The sequence below is a fragment of the Pocillopora damicornis genome, chromosome 13 (genome assembly GCF_964200805.1).
Source record: "Pocillopora damicornis chromosome 13, jaPocDami1.2, whole genome shotgun sequence".
NCBI classification, from domain to species: Eukaryota; Metazoa; Cnidaria; class Anthozoa; order Scleractinia; family Pocilloporidae; genus Pocillopora; species Pocillopora damicornis.
In genome coordinates, this window is record NC_142682.1 from 11,134,692 (window position 1) to 11,157,996 (window position 23,305).

Sequence of the window (23,305 nt, forward strand, 5' to 3'; positions counted from 1 at the left end):
GTAAGTGTTTCTTAATTAGTTTTACCTCCGTCTCAACATAATCAGAAAGGAGAAGGTTCTCATGAAAAGAAGAGTATCAAAAAACTGAAATTTGATTTATTGAATTTGGAATATTAATTGTTCTCACAAGGAAGAATAAATAATGGACAAAAAGTAATTTTAACTACTACCATTCTGTCTGCCCATCCTCTAATCAAAAATATGATCGGGGTTTTTCCGTTTTAGTCAATTACGCCATATAAAGACCTGCAAGATAAAGTTTTCCCCTTGTATGTTTCTATTTTCTTAGAATCTTTTAAGACGAACCAATTCCGATATGGGTCGTGGACCATTATCGCAAGGTCAGACCTTCCGACCTGTCCTGTCAAGATTTTAGAGGGCCGTACATATCAGCTTCACAAATTGACTTCTGAAGATCTACCTTCCCTACAGTAATTTTATGTTCAACATGAAAGTGATAAACTTCCGTCTTGCCAATGGAGAGAACCATTTCTTTCAACCGTAACTTACGTTGATACCTTTTCCTCCTTTGCTTTCCTAATTTTCCATATCAGCACTTGACCTGCCGATTTAAAAAAAGGATTCCACCAAGATCTGTAAAAGTTTTGTTTTTATCTTTAATAGATAGTGATCCTGTGGGGCAAATACAACAACTTTAATGCATTTTCACATGGTTTTGATCCTCTTCTTTAGTTCTAGAGAAGATTAATGAGTGAAAGAGGTCAATTAGAAAAAAAAAAATTTGAAATAAACCTGAGCCGTGCATAAGCATCATTTCTCAAAAGAAGAATCAAGCAAATGTAAGGCGCCTTTGGAGAATCCCGGTACCTTCCGCATGCTTAGGCTTTAGGCGGGCGCTCTACCACTTGAGCTAATTCCTCAACCCTTATCGTACACAGAGTAGTGCATGGTTACATATAGGTATGATATTTCTCTTCTCGTGATCAACTCGATGCCTCACTCGTTCTCTATGCTCACTAGTGAGCTATCGAGTGGAACGCTTAAAGAGAAATTCCATATCTACTCTCCTCCATTTACTATATGAACTTAAATGTTGTTCCGAGAACCAAAACACTGTAGAATAAATTTAGCAAGGACGGCACAATTCCCGCCCTTTCAAACTTTACTGAATGAACTTGGTTTGTTGGTTGTTTGTAGGGTAAAGAAAGTAACGGCCACGAGAAGTAGCCTATAAAGGAAGGCCGGCCTCGTCAGCGGTAAAATGCATGTGAAAACGGTAAGAAGAACTGAACAACCCGACCAGTGTCATCAGAGGGAGTAAATCTAATCAACCTTGTCTTATTGTTCATATCCTTCTCGAGATGATAGAGCGGGAATTAACGCGCTGACCGATTGCGCCACGGAGACGGGTCTATACGTAGCAGTAAAAAACCAGAGTTGGAGATCATCCCTCATGGAAGTTTTCTCTGGATTAAAATCATTTAACACGTCATTTTGATAGCGAAACCCAATTTACTACCCAAAGACCGATTATAAGGCAATACCAAATTTTCAAAAACACAACACAGCGAGTTAATTTTAAACCATCTTCCCTTTCGACAATTAGAGCGCCTCAAGGCATTTTGTATCAAGGAACTCTCTAAGAAAGTTTCCAGAATTGGAAATCTTGAATATTCATAATATCAACTGAGGATGGAGGTTGGACTTCGGTAAACGTTAAAATAGCAATAATTTGGTCTCCAGCTAGACGGAGGAAACAACCAACATTACTTGAATTAACGCTTTCATCGTGCTCACATTGAACATCAGAAACGCCTGTTAAAAATAACCTCGCCGATTCAGCGACCGATCCTTAGGTGACAAGTTAGGTTTTAATGAGTTGTTGAAAGAAGATCTGTGATGAAATTAAAGAGATAATTCTCTTGGAGAATACGAGTATCGATCCCGGTACTTCCTGCATGCAAAGAGGACGCTCTACCTCTTGAGCTAATACCCCGTCTAAAGAGAGCTGGGTGATTTTTTTTTTATCTAACTTTGGTTTGAGGGACTACTCAATCAATTTTAAACATTTCCCCATGTTACAGAAAGTATTGTTCATCCGCCTTTACCCTTGTTTGCATTTTCAGAATATTAAAAATCTTAGAAGGCTCTCTTAGACTGATTACAACGGTGGATAATCGAGCTTGATAGACTGTTCAATAGCTTGAGCTAAATGACGTTCTTTAATTTGAAAACTCGTCTAAGTTAGAAAAACCAAGGGTGCAAAATAATACCAGAAGAATGAATTACTTGCAATCTGTCTGATGTGTTTTCTCGAGAGAGGATTTATCTGGCGGAAGGCCTGATCGTGAAGGGCATTCCCCTTCGCTAGCTGTTAAGATATGTTCCACCCCAAAAGGTTTGGTTACTCAGCCAATTTAGGACTGAAAATGACTATGGATTTTACCATTCAGTCTGTGTACTTTAATGGTTTTGAAGGGAATCGCAAAAACGTCCAACAACTTTATTTGTTTAAGTCCAAATGCAAAAGAAAGAGAAGTACCGAAAATGAGTCATTCAAGCTGATCTTGCGAGAAAATTTCACCAATATTTAGGTCTGAAAAAGTAAGAGTGTATGAAATCATGGTTGGTCTAAGTAAGGGTCAGGTTTAACAGAACTTGGTAGTAAATCCCTACCACGGATTCTAACGAGCACCCTGCTGTATGAGGTTATTGAACTAATAATCTTAAAAATTTTTGTTTTTGGAAATGAAACTTAGAAAAATAGTCTTGACATTTAGATCGTTTCATCGAAGCAAATTGTTTGTTTTCCCCCTCTGTAAAACGTTATTGAATTAGTTATCATAAAAGTTTTTCATCTGCTGGGAACGAAACATGGAAAATAGTAAAAATGATTTGTAGAGAATCAAAAGAGTCTTGGCATGTTTTTTGATCATTTCAATAAAGCAACTTATTATTTTTTTTGGTCCGTGTGAGGTTGGAACCCACGAGCATGGCGTAAGCGTTATCAGCACCACGCTCTACCCACTGAGCTAACGGGCCAACTACACCTATATACCGCATTCCTTAAAATTAAGTATAAATAAGTAAGAAAGTAAGTGAGTGAGTGAGTGAGTGGGTGGATGGGTAAATGTATAATTTTTTTCCCGCTGGCCCAATAGACTTTTAGCTGGTAAAGAAAGTGGTACCGGGATCGACTAGAATTGATACGTGGCACGTCCTAACAAGCAAAATGCAATCAATAAAATAATGAAATTTTGGTGCAAAATGTGGACTTCATTCTTCTAACCTTTGATCAACGGCCAGTCAGCTTTGCTCAATCAAACCCTTGGAATCACATCAAGCTCTAAACACATCTAACTGACCATCAGAGGTTTGAGCGTCAAAATATAATATAAGCAATTAATAAAGTTAAATACTTCCCGCGTGCTAAGCGGGCGCTCTTCCACTTGAGCTAATTCCCCAGTCACAGATCGTTTTTGTTGTGTTTTGTATATTACTTTACCTATTTATTTGAGTTTGATTATTGATGAATTTTCGTAGTTAAGGTTCCTATAGTGTAGCGGTTATCACGTCCGTCTCACACGCGGAAGGTCTCAAGTTCTAGCCTTGCTAAGAACAAAGTTTTGCAAATATGTCCACAGTTAAAAATCTGCTTGCTTGAGTACTGTACATATTTTCAGATTTTTGCAGATTTCTATCATTATTATTACTATTATTTTTACTATCACCATTATTATAGTCATTATTTACATATTAATCTTTTTTCTTCTTTGTAACGATACCTGGAGAATAGCGATACTGATAATACTGCAATGAACTAACTCAACGACGTTCGAAGAGAACAATACGTTCTCAGACACAATTTTAAAATGCTCTATATCCTCCTTATCAATTCTTGAGCAATGACGATACACGCGAATTATAAAAGTAGTTTTAGCCTCGGTATCCGCTCGGTGATCCTTTCTTTGGAAATTTGGGGCCGGTTATTTACACGAGGACTAAACCAAATAGCGGTTTTACGCAACTAGTAGGCCTAAGGGATTCTCTATTAAAGGGTTGATTTAATTGAATAAATGTCCCTCCACTATCAGCTTTCAGCCCTTTTGACTTAAAAAATAAATGTTGAGATAAAAAGTGCGGCTTAATTGAAGATGGTTCAGAACGCAGTTTTGTCAAAGAGCGGCTAAACTTACTTTTTTAAAAGAATAAACAATATGGGGAAGAAATGGAGAATCCGGGTATCGATCCCTGTACCTCCCGCATGCAAAGCGGGCGCTCTACCACTTGAGCTAATTCCCCAATCAGTTAGCCAAGTTTCTGTCACACCAATCAGAGAGAACGGCATATTAAGATTTCTCAGAAATGAATTAAGTTTATCGAAACTTCTCATCAAACTTCGAGTGTTTAAATGTATAATAGAAAAGTTTGTATTGTCCCAAAAGAAGTTACTCGATTGTTCAGATCTTCCTCAACCATGTAGCCAATATTGGGCAGGCGAGTGATATTTATCTTATCAAATTAAAGTAAATAGATAAAGTGAAAGATACGAAACACAACAAGAACAAAAAAAATAGAAAAATATATGATTATCTACACGAAAATAAAACTAGTATTTTTTTCGAATAAATTTGTAGTGCAAGTGGAAATAAGGCTTGTTGGAGATCTACTCGAGGTGCAAAACAAACCTTCACTGAATGAGCATCAATCCAGACAGAAAGCTGTGACAATCAGAATGAACGGCCGTATTATCAGTAATGCTTCCTGTGTATCCTCTGGTAGGTCGCTGTCGCTTGTGGAGTTGAAGGTCCTGAATGGGTGGTAAAAGGTATTTTTCAACAGCGATTGTTTTCGTGTTGTGGCGGGACGGCGCAACCACTTTATCATAGGAAGCGTACCCACTGGAATATGTTTTTGACATGAAAAGGATATGCCTCCCGTTTAACCGATCCAAATGTCTCTTATCTTCAGCCAATGGATTAAAGCCTGCATTTGCAACCTTCTTTCTGCCCTCTTAAATATTCAGCGTGACAAGTGTACCTACTGGGTGGGAAAAAGAGACCGCCTAGACAAGTGAAAAGGTTCGTCTCTTCTTCGTCGCAAACATCTTGCGGGTCAAACACAAAGATTTTAAAATTGCATATTGAAAGGGTCTTGCTCCTTTTCAAAATGAGAAACTTCCTTTGTAGACTACCTGGTAAGCCGTGACGACATCTCACTACGGAAAACAGTCTACAGGAAACGACACATACCGACAGATTACTAAGATTGATCGGGCTACAGCACGACATCACACAAAGCCACGAAAATTAAGACTCTAACACGACAAGAGCGACCAATATGCTACACGACAGACAGCTTAGCTGACGAGAACGAATACCTTGACCGTGTTTTTTCAAAAAAACTGCAACAACGACTCCGTCCGACGAAACACTCACCGATCTACTGGAACTACTTAAACAAATGACATCGCAACTTCTATGACTACAGCGACCACATCGTACATAAAGGTAAAAGATATACGTAAATTAGATAAATATTATCAGACTCTCTTTTTTTTTAATCGAACTTTACATTAACGTTGTATAAGGCTCTTTTCAGACGGCAACGTTTTTAAAAGGGGAAAAAATTTGGAGGATCCAGGTATTTCATGACATAACATAAATTTAATATCTCAAGTTGTATGCAAATTTCAGTCTAATGCCGTCGGCGATCCTTCCCGTTTTTTTTTTTATTTATTTTTTTTGCTTTTCTTTCTTTTCGATTGTTAAGAAGACGCGAAAACTTAGCTAAGGAAAAAAATGAAAGCCACGGACAAAGACAGTAACGTAATCACTTGTAATCCTGGCGCTTACGAAAAATGTTAACGTTGTGTTGTCGCATGACGTATGCGACCTGGTGTCACTTTCTGTCGATTACTCCAACCGAAACGTGTAACCTTTTTCGTAATTAGTAATCGTTGTGTTCGTTTTTCTAAGGCGCTACACTTCGTCTTTTTAACAGGGAGTATAACAGGATAAAGAGGAAAGGGCTAACGCTCGAGACATTGGCTTTGAAACTCTTTACGGTGGCCAATTTACGTCATCAACTCAGTTGATAAAACCAAATTATCCAGCATTGGATTTGGTTGGTACTCTCTATGAAAAGCCATTGGCTGTTGTGGCAGGACTATGGGCCCAAATAACATTATTTTCGGTGAGGCCTCCGAAATCTACATTTCTTCGCTGATATAAGATAAGAGAAGTGAGATGAGTAGTAAAAGGTAAAATTAATGAGCACTGTTGCAAGACTGGCGGAGCCTTTCGTCGAACGATTTTCACGAGGGTGTTTATATATGTAGCTGCAGCCGGGGAATTAGCTCAAGTGGTAGAGCGCCTGCTTCGCATGCGGGAGGTACCAGGATCGATACCCGGATTCTCCACCTTTTTTTTTTTTCTTTTTTTTTCATATTTGCCATTGATGACAGAAAACTCGTAAACCTCTCAGGAATCTAAAGGAGATGAAACTGGAAAGGAATGTCACTGTTTTTGATACATATCGGCCGTTTTTTTACTGGATTTGGCGCAGAGTGAGCGAGACTAATATGAGGCGGACATTCCGTCAAGGTAAACAACAAAAAACACGCAAAATTCATTTGTTTTTGTTATTTTTTTCTTCTGTAACTCTTATCGTGGTCTTCGGAAAAATAATCGCGATAGAGAGGTTCCCAATGCGTCATGACATTACTGGATTTTGGTGAGTAAACGCTTAAAACTTTCATTGGTTGTGTGAGCATAACATAGATAAAATGTTCCAAAGTGATTCGCCGGCAACGGTAAGTGCGTTTTAAGTTTGTTTCATTTATTCCAGCCTCACTTTTCTCTCAAAAGAAAGAATTTCATGAAAAGGAATTTTTAAAGAATCTACTTAACTTTGGTCTGAAAATGGGTTTTTCACGAGGACATAGCTAAGTAATGGTCTCCTGTTGTTGGAGATTAATACCGATAAATTTTGAAAAGTTATTACTGGGTGAAAATAAAATACAGACATATAGATGGCTTTGTTGAAACAAAAACTGGTCCGTGTGAGGATCGAACTCACGACGCTCTACCGATTGAGCTAACGACCATTGAGTTGTGTTTCTGCAAAATTCGTATTCATAAATCGGCTTATGTGAAGTTATTTCGGCTTCCTTCTCACTTTAAGTTTTAAATTAATCCCGCAGACGATTCCTTTTGCGCTCAAATGTTATATTGCTAGACTATACCATTGACAGATAGTCACCTGGAAAGCAAACAAAGACATCTGTGCTGGCTCTCGATTGTTTTTGTTTTTTTTTTTATCTGACTTTGGTTGCCTCGATTGAATGAACGAAAAACTTTATCACGGATTTCTTTAGATAAATCATTTGGTAGATGAAACTGATTGCCATCCCATTTCACTCTTCCTGTCGTAGTCCTCACGATTAGAGTGCATCTACATTACATTCTCCTTGACTTTGTGTGAGAAACAATGAGGTTCTCGACCACTAATCTTTGCGTGTTTTCCAAGGCAGGAGGAGGTCTAGATACAGGCGAAGCAGCTGCTTTGAGCCTCCTAATAATATCTTGCTTGAGTCTCTCAAACTGAGCAATATTAACGAGTTAATGATGTTTTTGCTGCTGATCATCGTGGTAACAGACGTTTGTCATATGGCTATGGATTGTTCCTCTGTCGTGGTATTTTGTCAGTTGTGACGACGTTTCTGGTCGTCAATGGCATCTAAAGTGGTAAAACAATTAAAAAAAAAAACGGGTCACAAGCATACATGGTGTGCATCTGCTACGTCCTTTACGATGATTAGAAACTATGATCAAGGCCAAGACCATCAAATTAATTTCACCTGTCTCTATTGTAGTTTCCTCAAAGAGATCCTAAAATAGTGCCGGCTTGTAGCAACGATTGTCCCTCGATTTCAGTTTAGTTTTTTCCTAAATCAAGATTATTGCTCGGGTCGCAGTTGGTTGGAGTGCCTATCTAGTAGACTCGCAGGTTTAGATACCAACTCTCCGATGTTAGCAAAGATATCTGGGACAGAAAAGAAATCAAATTGATACTATGGTGAACTCATGGCTGTTGGTCTTATGGCATTATCCTCGCTTTGGGTACGAAAGGTCCCGAGTTCGACTCCTGGAGATGCCCGTTTTGTTGTGGAATATGATGCGAACATAGTTTTTGATCTATATATAATTAAATGAAAGAAGTCAACGTGTTACACGGGTGTTTGATATCCATTCTTAAATTTTCTTAGAAATGCCGGACTGCTTTTGATAAACTACTGCATGTGAAATTTTATCTTATGTGTTCCACGCGCACACTTGTACTCGTTGCGGATCTATTTTCTCGTTTCGTTCTTGGTTTCTGTTGGGAGTATTGAACATCACTTGTGCGAATCCCAACAAATAATCGAAAGACAGAAGTTTAGTAAATAGTGCAGGAGAAGTGTCATACCGACAAGTTTATTCATGTGGTCTTTACACGAGCATAGACGGAACAATCCAGACTTGGTAGCCACTGGGAAGCGCGTGTTTTAGTTAACTCACCCTCAAAATACTCAGAAAAAATTATTATGACAAGAGGATGATAATAAAACTTAGATTTCTGATAGTGCGGAAAATTTTAACAACAATTGTTTCTGGCAGGGCTCGAACCTGCGACCTTCCGCGTGTTAGGCGGACGTGATAACCACTACACTACAGAAACTTGCATGTACGCACTTGGTATCTACGGCATGTCTGAAATGCCACGTTCCTAACACACTAACGGCAGAATCGAGGAGTGTGTTGTAGGAGCAGGCTCGGTTGTTTCTGTCAACCTAATTTCTGATGAAGTTGGGCTGTCAGGGTGACATGGGAGTTATGCACACTGGAACTTTTCATTTTAAGTTCATGTTTGATAGTAATTCAAGAGTCAAAGTGTCTCTTTCTCTTTTATTCATTTAGAACAAAAAGGACAATTACGTTGATACGTTTTGATCTTTTACTAAGGCTCATGGTTTAGGGGGGTACATCCTAAGTACCACAACACGAAAACCACCGCTGTCCAACAGTGATTTTTCAGCGCCTATTGGAGAAATATCTGTAATGTGCTGTTTTACTCTAATTCTCAAAGGCTTTTCTATATCGATGATCCTTTATGGAGAGTTTGGTTTGAGTGGAGTTTCAATGGAATCTGTTTCCAACAGCAACTAAAAATTAATCTAATAAAACTACTCTTGCTAACGCAGTTTACTTGACGTGAATATCGTCGCGCATATGTTTCTCCCGTTTGCACTTCAATTTCTTCGAAAAATATTCTAGTTTTATTTCCATGTAGACAATTTTAGATTCTTTTTTTTTTCTCTTTCTATTACTTTATCTATTTATTTCAGTTTGATAAGATTAATAACTTTTCGTAGTTAAGGTTGCTATAGTGTAGTTGTTATCACGTCCCCCCGGCCTCACACGCAGAAAGTCGCAAGCCCTGTCAGAGGCGCAAGTGATCTTTTGTCACTATTACGATCGCTATCACATACTACTTGCCTAATATATGCGCCAATTTCAATTTTTGCAAACCCAAATAATTATTTTTTTAAACATTTTTGTCTCCTTGTGAGCAGGTCGCAAAGGGAAAGAAAGGAGTGGAAGTAAGATGGGCTAGGGTAAGCGACTGAATGCAACAGTGGCTCATGCAATATCAAAACTTGCTCGTTTACCTGAAATTCTCGATCTTCAGAGCTAAGGTATATAGTCTTAGAGCATTCATTCACACATTTTTATGTTTTTAAACACTCTTATTTTCATAAGAGCATTGGAGGTTGGAATACTTACCGTTGCGAGTTGGTTAGGAAAGTTTTCTGCACGTTTGTGCAAACACTGCAGATGACCAGAGGTCATGATTTGGAATGAAATCTTTGCTGCACCCACCACTACCCATGAACGCTTTTTGCGTTTCCGCAGCAAAATCTAGGAGTTTTATATCACTTTGTGAACCTCTATGTCACGATTATTTGCCCAGATTCGCAGAAGTGGTGTTGCCTGCTCTTCAAAGCCACCTCAAACAAAATTAAAGTGCAAAATTGTAACGAAGAAATAAGAATTTGTCTTCTCGTGAGCAGGTCGTACAGGGAAGGAAAGAGGTCGACGTAAGACGGGCTATGGGAAGCGACTGAATGCAACAGTGGCTCTTGCAATATCAAAGCTTCCCCATTTACCTGAAATTCTCGAACTTTAGAGCTATGGTATATAGTCTCAGAGTATTCATTCACACATTTCATCTGATTATGATTTTCTTTGTCACTCATGAAAAATTAATTTGAAGCATTTTCCAGGAGATTCATTGTGCCCTTTTTTGTCTAGACCCGTCACACTTCTTCTGGATTTTTCTGCTTGTCTCACGTCCCAATTTATATTGTGACTGGCCTGTTGGTCTAGAGGCATGATTCTCGCTTCGGGTGCGAGAGGTCCCGGGTTCGACTCCCGGACAGGCCCTTATTGCCTATGATTGCCTCCAAGTTATTGTTTCTCCATTGAGTTAAAGGTGTAGGAAAGACTATCTACAAAAATTACTCCAAAAATGTCTACCTATCCAATCCCTTTTTTTAAGTTTGTTTTAAACCATATTCAATTGATTCAACTTTTAATAGCGACGGTGAAAACCTATAGAAATGTTTTGAGTTGTTTCTTGGTGCGCACATATACCAATTTCTAAATCTTCGAAGGACATCAGCCCAAGTCCTGATTTTGTCTTGAGATAATTTCTTAGAATCGAACATTTATACAGGCCTTCACCGTCGCCATAGAAAATTGAATTAATTGAAAGTGCCTTAAGACAATTGTTGGAGAAGATTTAATTGATAGTCTGAGTTCGAAGAGAACAACACGTTCTAAGACACAATTTCAAAACTGTCTTTATCCTCCTCATGAATTCTTGAGCAAGTTAATTAATAACGATACACGCGAGTTATAAAAGTAGCGTAAGCGTCGGTATCCGCTTGGTCATCCTTTATTTGGACATTTGGGGTCGGTTATATACACGAGTCCTAAGCCAGGGATCCTCCAGAAGAGGGCTGATTTAATTGAATAAACGTCCCACCACTTTAAGCTTTCGGCCCTTTTGACACAAAAATAAATGTTCAGATAAAAGGTTTGTCTGAGGCGAAGGTGGCTTAGAACGCAGTTTTGTTAAACAGTGGCTAAACTTAGTTGAAATAACCAGATGTTGAAGTTTACAAAAGAGATGCTTTGTCAATACTTCACAAGTAAGGGCACCAAATGGAGAATCCGGGTATCGATCCCGATACCTCCCGCATGCAAAGCGGGCGCTCTACCATTTGAGCTAATTCCCCAATCCGATAATTATGAGAGACGTAATATGATAAAATATAATTCTTCAGTCTGCAAAGCGTGGTGCAGATAAAGAGATGGTTATAGTACGATCAAACACACGCACCAACAACGGACCTAGTAGGTCTTTCTCTGTTTTGTCAAGTGTAGCCGTTGTTGTAGTTTTTCTTAAAAAAAAAAAGAGAGATGTTCAACGTATTTTTTTTCGTTGGATGAGCTGTCCTTCGTGTAATAAAATAGCCTTGCACGTTTCGTCAGAGTTCTGATGGCCCGTGGCCGGCCATGAATGATGTTGGGCTGAAGGATGTCTAGCCGAGTCACTTGTCCGTTTGGGTCTGTTTCCTGTAAACTGTTGTCCGCAGTGAGTTAAAACTTGAAATGTTAATAAAATATCTACAGGAACAGTGATAAACCATGTGATAAACGGGTTGGGGAATTAGCTCAAATCGTGGATCGTCCGCTTAGCATATAGAAGGTACAAGGATGGATGCCTGGATTCTCCATTTAGATTTAGTATTTTTAAACCAAAATGGGATATTACTCTTTGTCACAATTAGTGTTCCCTACACATCAAGTGTTGACAATTTATCGCCACAAATTTAAAATAAAAGGCTCTTGCGAAACCCAATGGAAGAAATACGTGAATTAAAAAAAAAGACCATAAGCCTCAATGAACGCAGGGTAATTATTAACGTCATTCAAAATAGCAAGTTATTCAAAAGAAGAATCAGAACAGTAATAGGCAGACGTGGAGAGTCCGGGTCTCGATTCCAGTGCCTACCGCTTGCTTAGGGGGCACTACACCACTTGAAGCAATTCTTCAACCAACTTAAAGATAAATGAATAAAGGGGCAAGTTCCTATAGAAACTGTGGTGCTGCGTCGTCGGAGAGTATAACTGGGTAATTTGGTATTATCAACTGAGTTGATGACGTAAATTGATTCGAAGCTGCATGACCTTTCGACCGTTAGCCCATCGTCAGAGCGAATGAAAGATAAAAGATAGCCCAGTTAAAGCTTTTGACTCAGCTCCTCGCCTTACATAACGGCTCTTCAGCTTTGGATATAAACCGCTCTAACGGGGAAAAAGTAGAGCTAAAAGGCAAAAAATTACCGCTAACAGCAATAATGGGCAAGGGTATGCAACGTCTGTAGGCTCAGTCGGCAGAGCGTGGTACGTGAGTTCGACCCCCTACATCAATTTTTTTACCTCATCTATGAAACTGTTTTTTTCCTGATATGTTATAAAATTCCATCACAATGTACCTCATCAGTAACACTTGACTTCCAAAATTCTCCTAGTGCACAGTAAATAATTCCAAAAAAATAGGTCGTTGGCGTTTCATTATTATTCTTAGAAGTGAGAAGAAAAGTGGACAAAAACAAACCATATACGTTCAAAACCTGTCAAAATTAACGATACCCGAATTTTCGAAGCTTTAAATTATACGCTGACATCAAACTTAACAGAAGATACATGGAAAGATAAAATGTTAATTGAAAATGGTCATGAAGTGACCAACGTCGTCGCTCTAATCAACCCGAAATCTTTTAAAAGCTAAGTATGAACACTTTGGAACTTGCGGATAGATAATTTGTTGTGGCATTTAATTACAAATGCTCAATCTTAGTCGAAATTTTTTTTCAGGAAAATGTGCTTGAGAAATGAATTGAGCAGAAATCATATAATTTTCATGACCGCTATCAAAATGCATGCATATAATTTGATTCTTTGTGCGGCTTAACATTGCCTCAATAGCTTAATGTACCCAATCAGGGAAATTCGCCCGCAAAATTTCGTGTCCATTTATCTTTGTTGGTAAGTGGAGGGGCACCCGAGAAGTAAGGAGTCACTTCTTCATCCTCATATTTCTATCGTCTTTCGGCATCTTCCTTTGTGTTTTTTACCAGTCACTTGAAGAAACTCGGGTTATGTTTTACCGAGGTGAAATTTGATTTAAAAGTACAGCAGAGTAGGCTCTGCAATACTGTAGCCACCTAATCTTCTGGCCAGCGGTGGAATCTGCATAATTAAGATTTGCTCTTGCTCTGGAAAGAAAACGAGATATAAATGTCTCAGATAGAGGTTTATTAAGATTAAGTACCGACTTTTCGATTAGAGGAGCTCTATCGGAATGGAAACCCGGTCTCCCGCGTGACAAGCGAGGATACTCACCGCTATACTAGCGAACGGTCTTACGAGAGACAAGGTAAGGATGAAAGGCTAGCGCAACTTTCCGCTTGTATTTAGTAAAACACTACTCGCTTTGGAACTACAGTTGGAAAAGTTAACTGATCATGATCCTTACTGTTGCACTTGCCAGTAATAATAATAGGAATTGATGGTACATATACTAAGACGACAACAGGGAAAGTGGAATAGGTCACTAACATGGACAACCGGTAGGAAGCGATCATTACCAGCTACGCATCAAAACAACACTAATATATCTTTTAAGGGTTTCGTGTAACTGGCCTGTTGGTCTAGTGATTCTCGCTTTGGGTGCGGGAGGTCACGAGTTCGACTCCTGGACAGGCCCGTTTTGTCGTGGAATTTGATGTGAGGAAACTTTTTGTTCCTACATTTAGGTAGTTTAAGACGAAGGAAAGACAATCAGGCAAAATAACTTCTAAACCGTTGTCACACTCCGACAAAAAGTTGTTGCATTACAGACCTTTCAGTATTTTTTAAAATAATTCTTATGCAATTCAATATTTGTTATAAGCAGTGGTCAAAATGTAAATAAATGTTTTTTGTGCGTTTTAGTGTGCAAACACAGCCAATTTCCACAATTTTTGAAAGGCGACATGTAGAAAATAATTATGACAAATTACACTTGAACAGAACCGAGAATAGTCATCAATTGCTGTCCTGTGATGTAAAGATGGAGTTTTCGTTGGATTGACGGTATAGAGAACGAGTGCCATAGTGAACAGACATTCTATTTTATAGAATTTCACATTTTCTCTAGAAAAAAGGGCAATTTGGTGAGTTGAAGTGCAGTTAATCGTCGATAATCCAAAACAACAGCTGACGAGATTTTCCCCACACTCCCAACTTGAGCGATGTAGTAAAAAAACCAGAAAACATATATCGTGAATATCATATTTTGCTTCGCTCCAGACAGGCTATTCCATTTGCAGGAAACAAAGCCAAAACTCTTTGTCCTCCGGATGAAATAGCTTCAAAGGAACGACTAAAGCGCGACATCAAGATAAATGCAAGAGGTCAATGTCTTACACGTATGTTTGATATTCACTACTATCAAAGGAAATACAAATGAAGATTTCAAATTTTGTCTGAAATAACTGCTTTTGCGAAATTATCGCATTTGGAGTTTATTTCTTGCGTGTACATATAGCAATTTTACGCGCACACATTTACACGTTGCGGACCTATTTTTTCATTTCGTTCTTGGTTTCTGTTGGGAGGGATGAACATTACTCGTGCGAATCCCGACAAATAATCACAAGAAGGAGGTTGAAAATGGAAATAATAGTTAAGTCGATAGTGGAAATACGAATGCGAGTAAATAGTGCAGCGAAGGTGTCATACCAACAAGTTTATTCATCCGATCTTTACACGAGCATAAACAGAAGAATCCAGACTGAGTGGCCACCGGTAAGCGCGTGTTTTAGTTTATCTCAGCCTCAAAATACTCAGAAAAAAATTCAACGGATGGTGATAAAACTTGGATTTCTGATGTTGCGGACGATTGTGACAACCTTTTGTTTCTGGCAGGGCCCGAACCTGCGACCTTCCGCGTGTTAGGATGACGTGATTATCATTACACCAAAGAAATTTACAGGTTATTACTTTTGTGGCATTTACGGCATGTTTAAAATGACTTGTTTCGAATAAGTTCACGAATAAGCAGAATTTGGAGGGTGCTGTGGGAAAAGGCTCCGGTTATTTCTGTCATTCATTTGTTTCTCACTCCTGTTGCTGACAAGCTGATGAAGTTGGGCTGTCAGGGTGACACGCGAGTTACGCACGCTCCAACGTTTCATCTTAAGTTCATGTTAGTAGTCATTCAAGAGTCAAATTATCAATTTTCAACAAAATCATAGACAGCAAAAAGACGTCAAAGACGCATTAACAAAACAAACGACACGGTTTCGCGAAATTATGTAAAATTTATACCATACGAGTAAATTTTGCGATTCTTTGCCACACGTGCAGGCAATTTTTCATCTTGCCTAAGCTTTCTGTGATACGAATCCCGGCATACAGGGCTTGACAAGGCCAAATCAAATTACAAGACGGAAAGACTGTTCTCGAGTAGATGATGCAGTAAAGCGTTCATTCCAACAAGTGTCGTTTGTTGATCTGAGGTCTCCATGAGCATAAAGAAACCGTTCAGACTGACTCGCTGACCGGTAACTGTTTCTTAGTTTACCTCAGCCTTAGTATCCGTAGAAAGAATAAGGTTCTCAGGAAAAGAAGAGTATCACAAAGTTGAAATTTAATTTATTGAATTTTGAACTACTAATTATTCTCATGAGGAAGAATAATTAACCAGAAGAAACATAATTAACACAATTTGTAATGATTGTTAAAGCTGCACATATTGCCGTAGTGTCTGCCCATCCTCCAATTTAAATGGTCGTAAATCGAAAATGTTTCTGGCAGGGCTCGAACCTGCGATCTTCCGTGTGAGGGGACAAGGAAAAATCTACAAGGTGATTCACACGAAAGTTAAACTCTGCCTAGTAAGAAGATCTCGCCGTGGAAATTTAAGGAAAAGTGGATACATTCGAGGTGCAAAAGATGCCTTCCCTAAATGAGTATCCATACAGACAAGCCTTTGGGAATATGAATGAAGCATTAGGCAGACGTGATAACCACTTTACTACAAAAAACCTCAGCAATATTTGCGGTTAATTTTGTTAATTATAGTTTTTTATATCAAAATGGATAAATGAATAAGGGACAAGGAAAAATCTACAAGGTGATTCACACGAAAGTTAAAATCTGCCTAGTAAGAAGATCTCGAGGTGGAAATTTAAGGAAAAGTGGATACATTCGAGGTGCAAAAGATGCCTTCCCTAAATGAGTATCCATACAGACAAGCCTTTGGGAATATGAATGAAGCAGTAAATATCAATTAAATAAGCATGTTTTTAGTCATCCTTCTGAAGAGTAGCCTAGTCATTCCATCCTTTTCCTTATGCGCCCAAATCTTTATTATTTTTGGGCATACAATTGACAGACAATCACCTTGAAAGTAAACAAAAATTGCCTATGGTAGGCCCTCGATTAGATTTTTTTCTTACCCGACTTTGGCTGCCTTGATAAAACGAATTAAAAACGTGATCACGTATTTATTTTGGTATATCGCAAAAATCAGCTCTATCCTGTTTTTTCTGAGGTGTCTGTGACATAGCTGACATTCCTTTTAGGAATCTCGACACAAATTAACTTACAAACCGTAGGTGAACTTGTGAATTATAAAACTTTGGCAAATAAAAAAGTCTTAATGGCCCTCTTAAACTTGTTTAAAGATTGGGTGTTTCTGATGGAGCCCAGAAGATCGTTCCACAATTTAGGGGCGGCCGCATGGAAAGATCGATCGCCGAGCGTGGTGAGTGTTTTACCCCTGCAAGGAGCAAGGAGTAAGCCGTCATTGGAACGGAAGTCATATCTTCCGGTGTCTTTAACAGAAATCAGCTCACTTATGTAGGCCAGGGCAAGACCATGTATTGCTTTAAAAGTAATTAAGATAATTTTAAACACTATGCGATATTTTACAGGCAGCCAGTGTAATGATTTGAGCAGAGGTGTGATATGACAAAATCTGCTCTCCTGGAATATAAGGCGTGCAGCTGCATTCTGGACTCTGTAATTTATGAAGATGGCACTCAGGAACTCCAAATAGGAGGCTGTTTCAATAGTCCAAGTGGCTAGATATAAAGGCATGAAGAAGTGTCTCCGTGCATTATTTTGGGCAAGAGGAGGTCTGGATACAGGCGAAGCAGTTGCTTAAGCCTCGTCCCCTTACAATATCCTTAAAAAACGGTATATGGATAATACATGGTGTGCATTTTCTAACGTCCTTTGCGATGATCAGAAACTGTGATCAAGGCCAAGAACATTAAATTAATTTCACCTGTCTCTATTGTAGTTTCCTCAAAGAGCCTTAAATAGTGCAGGCTTGTAGCAAGGATTGTCCCTCGATTTCAGTTTCAGAACAATCCAGACTGAGCAGCCACCGGTAAGCGCGTCTTTTAGTTAACTCACCCTCAAAATACTCAGAAAAATAAAATTATAATGATAAGAGGATGATGATGAAACTTGGATTTCCTATAGTGTGGACGATTGTGACAAAATTTGATTCTGGCAGAGCTCGAACCTGCGACTTTCCGCGTGTTAGGCGAATGTGATAACCACTCCACCACAGAAACTTGCATGAACGCACTTTAGTGGCATCTACGCCATGTCTGAAATGTCATGTTTGACTAAACTAACGGCAGAATCGCTGAGGGTGTTGTGAGAACAGACCCGGTTGTTTCTGTCATTTATTTGCTTCTCGCTCCTGTTGCTGACGAACTGATGAAGTTGGGCTGTCAGGATGAAACGGGAGTTACGCACGCTGGGACGTTTCATTTTAAGTTCATGTTTGATAGTAACTCAAGAGTCAAAGAATCAATTTTCAACATAATCACAGACGGCAGAAGGACGTCGAAGACGTAGAGAGAACGATTTCGCGTAGTCAGAACAAATGACAGGGTTTCTCCACATCACTCGTTGCTTCGCATATCCATTAGCAGGATCATAAAAGCTGGCATGTATCAATTCAATTTATGTCCTGTGGTTAGTTCCTTCTTTGTTCGGAAAGTCATAATGACAAAAAGATCTAAAGGAGCCTGAAATATTGTTTTCAAAATTACTGGTTCTCTGAGCCTTTCATTATACAAAGGTCCCCAGTAGTATAATGGTCTCCTCCGGTCTCCCGCCTGTCACGCGGGAGACCGGGGTTCGATTCCCCGCTGGGGAGATATTTCCTTTTTCTACAGGAGATTAGAAAAATTCCCATTTTTATGTGATTAAAAAATCTTAGCGGTATTCATGACAAACGAATTTGGAATCTTTGTGAGGGCATATGAAAACGGAAGAAACAACCCGACCAGTGTCATCAGAGGGAGTAAATCTAATTAACTTTGTACTATTGCTCAGATCCTTCTCGAGATGATAGAGGGAGGATTGTTTAAGCTTTCGTATATCTGTTATTCCTTCTGTTTGTAGAGATAACTGTATTCAATATAGTGTACTAACTCCCACTGAGTTATCAGGTGCAGTTTGCAAAATGTTTTGGCCAAAAATAAAAAAGGCACCGATCGGAATCGAATCCACGACCTCCATCTTTGACAGTAAGGACCCCTGTTTTTACATAGTCGTTTTTCGTAGCCTCCTTTTAGGTCAGCTCTATCCTTCTCTTTATGACCTGCTTCAATGATCCGTCGCTGTGGAATTATTTTTTTTGTTTTGTTTGAGGTATCTGTGACATAGCTGACATCGCTTTTGCGAAGCTCGGCAAGTAATCCCGACGCAATTTAACTTGCAATCGGCAAGTGAATATGTGTTTAAATTATAATTTTAGTATTTTGGTCTGTCTCAGACTAAATGGCATCTAAATAAAGAAAGGTTCTTGAGAAAGAACGTAATGCAATTTTGATTGTTTGGTAGAATATAAAACTAGAGCAGATTTTGAACTAAGAAAATGTTTGCAAAAATGTTCCTGGCAAGGAACAAAGAGAATTTTGGAAGCTGAGTGCTGTTGATCAAGTACATCCTGAAGGACTTTCAACAGATATAAGAGAATAACATTTCAAATCACGTCATTATCTTCTTTGCAAGGGACATGTAGTTCACACTCTGTGTGGTGCGGAACTCAGACAGTAATGATTACTTAAACCTTCTTCTCTGGCATCTCGGAACGGATCGATCTAGTAATGATTCTAGTTGAGTTGTTTCAGTCTCTGATTTTCACATCCGCTTTCGTGCGGGTTGGTGCACAACTGGGAAGGTGCTGGGATCGATACCCGGATTGTCAATTGTTTGCCCTTTCGAGATTTCTCATGTGCATGGTCCGTTAGCTAAGTCGGTAGAGCGTGGTGCTGATAACGCCAAGGTCGTGAGTTGGATCCTCACACGGACCAGGGAATACTTTTTTTGTCTCTATAAAACCATCTGAACAAAACACTAATTTGTAACTGACTTTCCATTTCATCTATGTGTCTGTATTTTACTTTAATGTGATGATAACTTTTAAAAATTTATTGATTTATAATCTTCAAGAACAGCGGTATTCGTCCACGTAGGAATTCTTCGTGGGGACGTGCAAACAAGTTTTTCAAAGCCTGATCCTAGTTTAGACCAAAACGTTCCTTTTCCTAAACTTATTTTCATGCCCTCCCTCTACTTTTTCAGATCTGGCCGATATTAAAATTTGGTGAAGTACCTTCAAAAGATCAGCTTCAATGACACAGTTTGGTCTTTTCTCTTTCTCTTTTATTTATGTGGAGCAAAAAGAACAATTACGTTGATACGCTTTGATCTTTTGGTAAGGCTCAGAGTTTAGGGTTAGGGTACGTCCCAAGCACCACAACACGAAAACCACCGCTGTCCAACAGTGATTTTTCAGCGCCTATTGGAGAAAAATCTTTAATATGTTGTTTAACTCTGATTCTCAAAGGCTTCAAAGGCTTGTTTATATCGATGATCCTTCATCGAGAGTTTGGTTTGAACCTCGAGTGGAGCTCCAACGGAAACTGTTTTCAACAGCACCTTGAATTAATCTAGTAAAACTACTTAAAACTACTTGAAAATATTCTAGTTTTAGTTCTGTGTAGATAATCATGTAGTATTTCTATTTTTTCTATTACTTTATCTATTTATTTCAGTTTGATACGATAAATAACTTTTTGTAGTTAAAGTCTCTGTAGTGTGGCGGAAGGTCGCAGGCCCTGCCAGAGACACAAGTGATCTTTTGTCACTATCACGATCGCTATCAGATACAACTTGCTTAGTAACTTTTCGTAGTTAAGGTTCCTGTATTGTAGTGGTTATCACGTCCGCCTCACACGCGGAAGGTCGCAGGCCCTTCCAGAGGCACAAGTGATCTTTCGTCACTATCACGATCGCTATCACATACAACTTGCTTAATATCTGTGCCAATTTCAATGATTGCAAACCCAAATAATTATGTTTTCAAACATTCTTGTCTCCTTGTGAGCAGGTCGTACAGGGAAGGAAAGAGGTCGAAGTAAGATGGGCTAGGGTAAGCGACTGAATGCAACCGTGGCTCTTGCAATATCAAAGCTTCCCCGTTTACCTGAAATTCTCGATCTTCAGAGCTATGGTATACAGTCTCAGAGATTCAGTATTCATTCACACATTTCATCTAATTAAGATATTTTTTTTGTCACTCATGAAAACTGAATTTGAAGCATTGCCAGTACATTCATTGTGCCCTATTCTTTTCAGACACGTCAAACTTATTATGCATTTCCTGCTTGTCTCACGTCACCATTTTATTATTGTAACTGGCCTGTTGGTCTAGTGGCACGCTTCTCGCTTCGGGTGCGAGAGGTCCCTGGTGCCCATGATTACATACAAGCTTTTGTTTCTCTATTGACTTACTTAAAGGTGTTGGAAAGACTCCAAAGATGTCTTCTTATCCAGTTACCTTTTTTTCGTTTGTTTTAAGTCAAATTCAATTAATTCAATTTTCAATAGCGACGGTGAATACCTATATAAATGTTTTGAGTTTTTTCTTGGTGCGCACATATACCAATTTTCTAAATTTTTAAAGAACATCAGCCAAAGTTCCGATTTTGTCTTAAGATATTTTCAGAGAATCGAATATTCATAGAGGTTTTACCGTCGCCGTAGAAAATTGAATTAACTGAAAGTGCCTTAAGACAATTGTTGGTGAAAATTTAATCGGTAGTCTGAGTTCGAAGAGAACAACACTTTCTAAGACACAATTTCAAAATGGTCTTTATCCTCCTCATCAATTCTTGAGCAAGTTAATTAATAACGATACACGCGAGTTATAAAAGTAGCGTAAGCCTCGGTATCCGATTGGTCATCCTTTCCTTGGATATTTGGGGTGGTTATTTACACGAGATCTAAACCAAATCGCGGTTTTACGCAGTCAGTAGGCCTCAGGGATTCTTTATAAGAGGATTGATTGAATTTAATAAATATCCCTCCACTATCAGCTTTCGGCCCTTTTGATACAAAAATAAATGTTCAGATAAAAAGTTTGTCTGAGGTGAAGATGGCTCAGAACGCGATTTTATTACAGGGTGGCTAAACTTTGTTTAAATAACCAGCCGTTTAAGTTTACAAAAGAGATGCTTAGTCAACACTTTACAAGGCAAGCTTTTTCTAAAGAATAAACAAAAGAATCAGAGAGGGAATTGGAGAATCCGGGTATCGATCCCAGTACCTCCCGCATGCTAAGCGGGCACTCTACCATTTGAGCTAATTCCCCAATGTCCGACTTCTTACCTTTCAGGAATAGAGGGTATCCGGCCCCCTTGTTTAGAATCAATAATTCAGAATTATCTTCACAGATCAATTTTACTGAGTAAATATGAGAGACGTAATATGATAAAAAATAATTCTTCAGTCGGCAAAACGTGGTGCGGATAACGAGGTGGTGAGTACGATCAAACACACGCAGCAACAACGGACCTAGTAGGTCTTTGTCTGTTTTGTCGAGTGTAGTCGTTGTTGTAGTCTTTTCTTAAACAAAAGAGAGGGTTAACGTAATTTTTTTTTTCGCTGGATAGGCTGTCCTTCGTGTAATAAAGTAGCCTTGCACGTCTCCTTAGAGTCCTGATGGCCGGCCTTGAATGATGTCGGGCTGAAGGATGTCTAGCCAAGTCATTTGTCATTATGGATCGGTTTCCTGTAAATTGTTGTCCGCAGTGAGTTAAAACTTAAAATTATTATTAGTTAATTAATAAATTATTATGTTTTGCCCTGGGTGACATGTTTGATTTAAAAATACAACAGAGTCGGCTCTGCAAGCTTAAGGCCGTGCCACCTAATCTTTTGGCTAGCGGTAGAATCTGTACAATTAGAACTTGCTCTTGGTCTGGAAAGAAAAGGTTATAAATGTCTCGGATAGAGATTTCATTCAGATTTAGTACAGACTTTTCGTGTAAAAGAGCTCTATCGGAATGGAACGCCTCTATCCCAACGAAAAGGCAATTGGAATAGATTGTACATAATATCAGACGAAAACAGGGAAAGCGCTACTAACGTGGACGACCGGTAAGGAGCGATCATTTGACTACACACCTGCTACCTGCTACGCGTCAAAGCAATAGTAATAATTTTTTTACGGTCTTCACATTACCTGGCCTGTTGGTCCAGTGGCATGATTGTCGCTTTTGGCGAGAGGTCGCGGGTTCAACTCCCAGGAAGAACCGTTTCATTGTGGAATATGATGTGAGCAGAGTTTTCGTTCCTTCATTTAGGTAATTTAGGAGGAAGGAAAGACAAATGAGACAAAATAACTTCAAACCCGTCGTCAAACTCCGACAAAAAGTTGTTGAATTACAAACTTTTCATTATTTTTTAAAATGATGCAAATGCAATTAAATATTTGTTATGATCAAATAGTCAAAACGTAAATAAAGCTTTTTCTGTATGGGTGTTTTGATGTGCAGACACAGCAATTTCGACAATTGTAGAAAGGCGATGAAATTCAAGATGACAAATTATACTTGAACAGTACCGATCAACAACCATCAATTGCTGTCCTGTCGTTTGTTGATCTGAAGTCTGCATGAGCATAAAAAAACCGTTCAGACTGACTCACAAACCGGTAAGTGTTTCTTACATATTCAGACAGGATAAGGTTCTCATGAAAAGAGTATTACAAAACTAAAATTTAATTTATGATCGAAAATGTTTCCGGCAGGGCTCGCACCTGCGACCTTCCGCGTGTAAAGCGGACGTGATAACCACTACACTACAGAAAC

General features: G+C 38.9%; 4 non-coding genes across 4 annotated transcripts; 1 reads left to right on the forward strand and 3 right to left on the reverse strand.

Moving 5' to 3' along the window:
• Positions 1 to 4,190: 4,190 nt before the first annotated feature.
• Positions 4,191 to 4,263, reverse strand: Trnaa-ugc (transfer RNA alanine (anticodon UGC)). The gene has a single exon. It is a non-coding gene; the product is annotated as a tRNA-Ala (tRNA).
• Positions 4,264 to 8,609: 4,346 nt separating this feature from the next.
• Positions 8,610 to 8,682, reverse strand: Trnav-aac (transfer RNA valine (anticodon AAC)). The gene has a single exon. It is a non-coding gene; the product is annotated as a tRNA-Val (tRNA).
• A 1,694-nt stretch (positions 8,683 to 10,376) lies between these two features.
• Trnap-cgg (transfer RNA proline (anticodon CGG)) lies at positions 10,377 to 10,448 on the forward strand. Its single transcript has one exon. It is a non-coding gene; the product is annotated as a tRNA-Pro (tRNA).
• A 12,784-nt stretch (positions 10,449 to 23,232) lies between these two features.
• Positions 23,233 to 23,305, reverse strand: Trnav-uac (transfer RNA valine (anticodon UAC)). Its single transcript has one exon. It is a non-coding gene; the product is annotated as a tRNA-Val (tRNA).